This window comes from Papio anubis, chromosome 9, assembly GCF_008728515.1.
Source record: "Papio anubis isolate 15944 chromosome 9, Panubis1.0, whole genome shotgun sequence".
Taxonomy (NCBI): Eukaryota; Metazoa; Chordata; class Mammalia; order Primates; family Cercopithecidae; genus Papio; species Papio anubis.
The window spans coordinates 43,625,295-43,633,246 of NC_044984.1; positions in this window are offsets into that span (position 1 = coordinate 43,625,295).

Consider the following 7,952-nt stretch of genomic DNA (forward strand, 5'->3'; position numbering starts at 1 on the left):
TTAATGTGTGATAAAGGGGCCTACTTGAGGGAGGGTGAAAAAGGAAGCTCTCTTCAAGGCTGTTTTCTCATTGATAAAATGGAGGTAACAGTATCTGCCTTCACAGAGTTGTTAAAGTTCAAATAACATATATATGAAAGGCCCTTTTAAATTGCTATGTATCTGGCCAGGTACAGTGGCTCACGCCTGTAATCCCAGCACTTTGGAAGGCCAAGGCAGGTGGATCACTTGAAGTCAGGAGTTTGAGGCCAGCCTGGCCAACATGGCAAAACCCTGTCTCTACTAAAAATACAAAAATTAGCCAGGCATGGTGGTGCGTGCCTGTAATTCCAACTACTTGGGAGGCTGAGGCAGGAGAATCACTTGAACCCAGGAGGCTGCTGTGAGCCAAGATTGTGCCACTGCACTCCGGCCTAGACAACAGAGCAAGACTCCATCTCAAAAAAAATAATATAAATAGGCCAGGCTCTGTGGCTAACCTGTGGAGAAACTTTGTCACTACTATAACTACAAAATTAGCTGAGCATGGTGGTGCATGCCTGTAATCCCAGCTACTCAGGAGGCTGAGGCAGGAGAATCGCTTGAACCTAGGAGACGGAGGTTGCAGTGAGCCAAGATCACGCCATTGCACTCCAGCCTGGGCAACAAGAGCAAAACTCCATCTCAAAAATAATAATAATACTAATAATATAAATAAATTGCTATGTATCTTCCCATGTGATAAAATATGGAATATTACCTATAATGTACTGGTAGGCAGCTCTGAAATAGCTTCCGATGATCTCTGACTGCTGATATTCAGGCCCTTGTGTAACTCCCACACTTTGGGCATGGGCTGGGTCTAGTGACTCACTTCTAAGAAATAAAATGCAGCAAAAGTGATGAGATGCCATTTGCAAAATTAGGTTACAAAAAGACTGTGACTTCTATGCTCTTTGTCTATCTTCCTTAAAAGTAGGCTGCCCACCAGGCATGGTGGCTCATGCCTGTAATCCCAGCAGTTTGGGAGGCCGAGGAGGGCAGATCACGAGGTCAAGAGTTCGAGACCAGCCTGACCAACATGGTGAAACCCTGTCTCTACTAAAAATAACAAAAATTGGCCAGGCGCAGTGGCTCAAGCCTGTAATCCCAGCACTTTGGGAGGCCGAGACGGGCGGATCACGAGGCCAGGAGATCGAGACCATCCTGGCTAACACAGTGAAACCCTGTCTCTACTAAAAAAAATACAAAAAACTAGCCGGGCGAGGTGGCGGGCGCCTGTAGTCCTAGCTACTCAGGAGGCTGAGGCAGGAGAATGACGTAAACCCGGGAGGTGGAGCTTGCAGTGAGCTGAGATCGCGCCACTGTACTCCAGCCCAGGCGACAGAGTGAGACTCCGTCTCAAAAATAAATAAATAAATAATAATAATAATAATAATAACAAAAATTAGCCAGGCATGGTGGTGCGCGCCTAATCCCAGCTACTCAGGAGGCTGAGGCAGGAGAATGGCTTGAACCTGGGAGACAGAGGTTGCAGTGAGCTGAGATTGCGCCATTGCACTCCAGCCTGGGCAACAAGAGTGAAACTCCGTCTCAAAAAAAAAAAGACATTTTGGGGCCAACCAGGGAGATTTAAATATAGACTAGGATTAGATGAAATGAAAATTGGCCAGGCACTATGGCTCACGAATGTAATCCCAGCATTTTGGGAGGCCGAGGCGGGAGGATTGCTTGAGCCCAGGGGTTTGAGACCAGCCCAGGTAACATGGTAAATCCCCATTTGTTATTTTATTAAATAACAGATTAACAAAAAACTAACCAGTCATTGTGGCATGTGCCTATAGTCCCTAGCTACTAGGGAGGCTTAGGTGGGAGGATCTGCCTGTACTATGCGCCTCCCACGCATAATAAAAAGGAATGAAATGCTAATCACTGTGGCATCTGGGTGTGGGGGACTTTCCGGGGAGGTCCCAGTGTGCTGAGCCCATGGAAGGTCAGGGTGGAGTACCCAGCCCACAGACTGTAATGGAAAAAAACCCAGGAGGTAGACTCTGAAGATCTGGGTCTGAATCCAGATCCAAGTGTTGACTAATTGTGGCCTTTGAGAAGTCATTTAATCTCAGAAGTGGAAGGGACCTAAGAAGTCCTTCCGTGGGTTAGTCACAGGGCAGGTTCCAAAACCTAGGCCACTGAACCTGTGCAGGTTCTTTCCACTACGTGCTGCTTCCCTGTTTATGATATTCTTACCTGCAAAACAACTAACTTTGGTACAGCAATTTACATCTCATGAAGTGCAAGTGTTCCTCTTGAATTCTCACAGAACCTCTTGTTAAGCCACCATTGTTCTTTTCCAGTTTTAAAAGTAAGATTGGGAGACCAAGGCGGGCGGATCACAAGGTCAGGAGTTCGAGACCAGCTTGACCAACATGGTGAAACCCCGTCTCTACTTAAAATACAAAAAATTACCCAGGCGTGGTGGCACACGCCTGTAATCCCAGCTACTCAGGAGGCTGAGGCAGAAGAATTGCTTGAACCCAGGAGGTGGAGGTTGCAGTGGCGAGCCAAGCTCGCACTCCAGCCTGGGCAACAGAGACTCCTTCTAAAATAATAATAATAATACATAATAATAAAAAAATAATAAAATTAAGAAACAGGTTGTGGGGGCCGGGCAAGGTGGCTCACGCCTGTAATCCCAACTTTTTGGGAGGCTGAGGCAGGCAGATCACCTGAGGTCAGGAGTTTGAGACAAGCCTGGCCAACATAGTGAAACCCCATCTCTACTAAATATATACAAAATTAGGCGGGTGTGGTGGCACGCACCTGTAGTCCTAGCTACCCGGGAAGCTGACCACGAGAATTGCTTGAACCCAAGAGGCAGAGACTGCGGTAAGCCGAAATCACGCCACTGCACTCCAGCCAGCCTGGCAGACAGAGTGAGACCTTGTCTGAAAGAAAAGAAAAGAAAAGAAAACAAAGAGGTTGTACGGGGGCCATACAGGGAAGGGTGGTTGGAGGGTGAGGGATAAAAGACTATACACTGGGTGCAGTGTACACTGCTCAGGTGACAGGTGCACGAAAGTCTCAGAAATCACCACTACAGAACTTATCCATGTAACCAAAAACCACCTGTTCCCCAAAAACTATTCAAATAAAATAAAAATAGCCTGGGCATGGTGGTTCACACCTGTAATCCCAGCACTTTGGGAGGCCGAGGCAGGCGGATCACGAGGTCAGGAGTTTGAGACCAGCCTGACCAACAAGTGAAACCCCGACTCTACTAAAAATACAAAAATTAGCTGTGCATGGTGGCAGGAGCCTGTGGTCCCAGCTACTAAGGAGGCTGAGGCAGGAGGATCTCTTGAACCCAGGAGGTGGAGGTTGTAGTGAGCTGACATCACACCACTGCACTCTGGCCTGGGAGACAGAGTGAGACTCCAACTCAAAAAAGAAAAAAAAAGAAAAAAAAGAAACTGAGGCTAGTCCAAAGGTAGTGAGCAATCTGAATTGATTGTTCAGTCAGTTACAGATCAAACTCCTTGTTCTACCTTTGCCGCCTTCTCACTATTGCAATTAACTAGTCTTAAAAAATTCTTTTTGGCTGGGCGCGGTGGCTCAAGCCTGTAATCCCAGCACTTTGGGAGGTCGAGATGGGTGGATCACGAGGTCAGGAGATCGAGACCATCCTGGCTAACATGGTGAAATCCCGTCTCTACTAAAAAATACAAAAAACTAGCCGGGCGAGGTGGCGGGCGCCTGTAGTCCCAGCTACTCAGGAGGCTGAGGCAGGAGAATGGCGTAAACCTGGGAGGCGGAGTTTGTAGTGAGCTGAGATCCGGCCACTGCACTCCAGCCTGGGCGACAGAGCGAGACTCCGTCTCCAAAAAAAAAAAACAAAATTCTTTTTAAGTAAAAAATAAAAGTAAGAAACTGAGTTTCTGAGATAATAAATGGCTTGCCCACAACCAGCAAATGACAGAATTAGGACTTGCCCTCTGGTCTTCAGGCTCTAAATCCTGCATTCTTTCCAAGGTGCCAGATGAGGCCTGTCTAGGACCGTGACACTAACTGCACTCCTCACACCACACATGCAAGACCTTATTTGCAGGGAAAGGACAGAGGCCTCTCTGCACAGAGCATCCCTGAATGACCCTTACCGGTGCTAACTTCAGTTCATTCAAGGAAAAACCCAGACTCCTTCTGGCTCTGTGTTACCCCAGAAGCATATGAGAGTCCAGACCTCCAACCGTGGGAAACCATTCCGGTCAAAAGTCTTCCAGTCTCAGGCCGGGCACGGTGGCTCACACCTTTGGAGGTGTGAGCCTTTGGGAGGCTAAGGCAGGCAGATCACGAGGTCAGGAAAGCGAGATCATCCTAGCTAACATGGTGAAAACCCATCTCTACTAAAAATACAAAAAATTAGCCAGGCATGGTGGCGGGTGCCTATAGTCCCAGCTACTCGAGAGGCTGAGGCAGGAGAATGGCGTGAACCCGGGCGGTGGAGCTTGCAGTGAGCTGAGATCCGGCCACTGCACTCCAGGGGGGAAGGGGGAAAAACCCCGCTAAAAAAAAAAAAAAAAAAAAAAAAATGTCTTCCCATCTCACTTCCCAACCTGGTTGCAACCAAGTGGTTGCCAGCTCCCTCTGTCCTATGACCACCCTCCTGATCCATGATGAGGGGCCACAAGTCTTTGCCAGCCCACCTCCCTGCACCCCAGGAGGCTTCTCTCCAAGGCCCACTTCCTCAACCTTATTCAGTCCCTGCCTCTCCCCAATACTCTCTTCCCAGGCCCCAGGACTCATACCCCCTTACAGCCGTGAGAAGCACAGTAAGAGGCAATGGTGGGCCCAAGGGGCAGCAGCTGTGAACAGCTAGCACTACGCTGTCTTCAATAATTCATTCCCAGGGAGGTTGCAGGCACCATGCCCTCACCCTGAGCTAGAGATGGCTACCACAGCTCAGATCCTTAAACTGAGAAGGGTGGGAGTCAAGGGTGGGGCAGAGGCTAGTGGGAGCAAGTAGAAAGGTACTCAGCCTGCAGGCCAGACACTGGCACCTCTTTGTTAGAGAGGGGCTGTGATCTAGGCTCAGAGCAGGGATCCCGTGAGATAAAGGAACACACAAACTGCCGTGAGCTAGAGGGGCAGAGAGGAAGAATCCAAACACATTGCCTCACTCCCACTCCCTCCAGCTGTACGTGCCAGGGTCAGCCTCTTCCCTCACGGCTCTGACCTTCTCAAGGCCACTCTCAGCCTCTTGTCAGCAGCCTCACCCTCCTAAAGGCCCAAGTCCTCTATGCTCCAGCTGGCATGTTTCAGTTGCCCCCACTTGAGGAACTCTTTCCCCAAAGAACTCCCACCACATGTGCCTGTAATCTGAGTCAAACATCGCAGAACCTCTTCCAAGGATCCTTACCCCCACCTCCATCTCTTTTCAGCCCAGCTTCCCTGACTAACCTCTGATGTTTACAAGGCTTATAAACGTGTTGGGGTGGAGGAAGGACTTGAACTGACCCCTTAGGCTGTGCTGTGATTCAGAGTCCTAAAGCTTTAGGAGTTTAGCAAGAGCAGTTCCTTGCTTCTAGTGAGGGAGAGAAGGTGGTAAATTCTAGGCCAGCCCCCCCATATTCCCCTGGCCATCCTAGAGATCCTGCCACCAATGCCCCTTCCTCCATGTGGGGCAGCCCTAGAGTTCCACTCATATTCCAGGCTCATTGCTCACTGCAATCCATTCTGTGAGACTGGAATCACCTGTCACGTGCATCAGCAGACCCAGAGGGGAAACTGGGATCTAAGACTAAAAGAAACACATTATCAAGCACCTACTATGTGCTAGGCTGAGCCGGATTCTGGGCAGCAGACATGAAGCCAATCACCTCAGCCTTCTCACCTTCCCCTCCTTCCCAGGTACCAGGAGGAGCCCTCAAAGGCACACAGAAGTCATACTGTCTGTCCCAGGGTGAGCAAGAGTTAGGTCCTGAACCCATAGCTGACTCCCCAGTTCCTCCAGAGGCCTGATTTGGGAAGGAGGGTGCAATCCTGCTGGGCACTGTCAGCAAGAAACCCTTCAGACATATTTATAGCAAATGCTGCATCAGGGTATGGAATCTGAAAGTGCCTCAAAGCATCAAATAACACCATGAGTCCAGAGGCAGAGTCCAGAAAAAGAAGGCACTGCAGCAGGAGGGATTGAGGTTTGATGTTAGAGGAACATCCCCCAGATGTTACATCTGGAACTGGCAATGGGGATTCCCTGTGGAAGCTACTTCCACAGGATTTTCTCAGAAGAGAAGGGGTAGGTGCCTTTTTCTGGTCTAGGTAGAAAAGATAAAAAGGGATGGACATGGTGATCGCTATCTTTGTAGTATACAGACTTTCAAATACCAAGGCCACTAAGCACAGTTGTGCAGATTATGCCTTGCTGAGGAGGCAAATGGAGACTGAAATCCAGTTCTAGATCAGTTACCTCCTGCTGCAGAGCTGTGTCTGTACAGACTAGCCAGAGTGGCTTGCAGGGGCTCTGCCAGATATCCCAAGTCCTGACAATCTGGGGGTCTGAGGACAAGGTCAGCAGGGAGAAGGGATGAAGGCTGCCTGGGAAGCCCTGGGGGCCTGTTTGCTAGAGCTCAGGGCCTATATGGGCCAAGCTAGAGGGCATAGCTCCCTGGAATGGATCCAGGGTAGAGGCCCCTCTCAGCAGGGTGCCCTGCCCAGACACTATGAGGTCTGAGCCAGAGATGGGGGCCCTGAGGGAGTTTGAGTGGGGAGGAAGAGGATATGTCTTGGGCAGGCCCTGGAGAAGGATAATACTGCCAGTCACGTCACAGAGAAGGGCCTGGGAGAGGGCAATTCTGGGGACCTGGAGGCTGGGCTGCTGGCTCCAGCTCTGAAGTTCCTACCTTCCCTGCGGAGCAAGATGGAGAAGGGGCCTGTGGTCCAGCAGCTGGGGTGGAAATAAGAAAAGTACGGGGTGTGGAACTGCCCCTGTGCACCTCAGGTTCATGGAGGAGTAATTTCTTTCTTTTTTTTTTTTTTTTTAGACAGAGACTCTGTCCCCCAGAGTCTGGAGTGCAGTGGTACGGTCTAGGCCTGCCTCCTGAGTTCAAGCAATTCTCTGCCTCAGCCTCCTAAGTAGCTGGGACCACAGGCGTGCACCACCATGCCTGGGGGCTAATTTTTATATTGTTTGTAGAGACAGGATTTCACCACGTTGGCCAGGCTGGTCTCGAACTCCTAGCCTCAAGTGATCTGCCCGCCTCGGCCTCCCAAAGTGCTGGGATTATAGGCATGAGCCTCGGGGCCAGCCTCAGGGAGAAGTAATTGATATTTCTATTTCAAAGTGGAAGGTGGGCCGGGCACCGTGGCTCACGCCTGTAATCCCAGCACTTTGGGAGGCTGAGGCCGGCGGATCACTTGAGGTCAAGAGTTGGAGACCAGGCCGGGCGCGGTGGCTCAAGCCTGTAATCCCAGCACTTTGGGAGGCCGAGACGGGTGGATCACGAGGTCAGAGATCGAGACCATCCTGGCTAACATGGTGAAACCCCTTCTCTACTAAAAAATACAAAAAACTAGCCGGGCGATGTGCCGGACGCCTGTAGTCCCAGCTACTCGGGAGGATGAGGCAGGAGAATGGCGTGAACCCGGGAGGCGGAGCTTGCAGTGAGCTGAGATCCGGCCACTGCACTCCAGCCTGGGCGACAGAGCAAGACTCCGTCTCAAAAAAAAAAAAAAAAAAAAGAGTTGGAGACCAGCCTGGCCAACATGTTGAAACCTCGTCTCTACCAAAAATACAATAATTAGCCAGGCATGGTGGCGCGCCTGTAGCCCCAGCTACTCGGGGGGAGAATCGCTTGAACCCGGGAGGCGGAGGTTGCTGTGGGCCAAGGATCGCCACTGCACTCCAGCCTAGGCGACAGAGTGAGACTCCATCTCAAAAATAAATAAATAAAAATAAAGTGGAAGGTGGAGAGATGCTT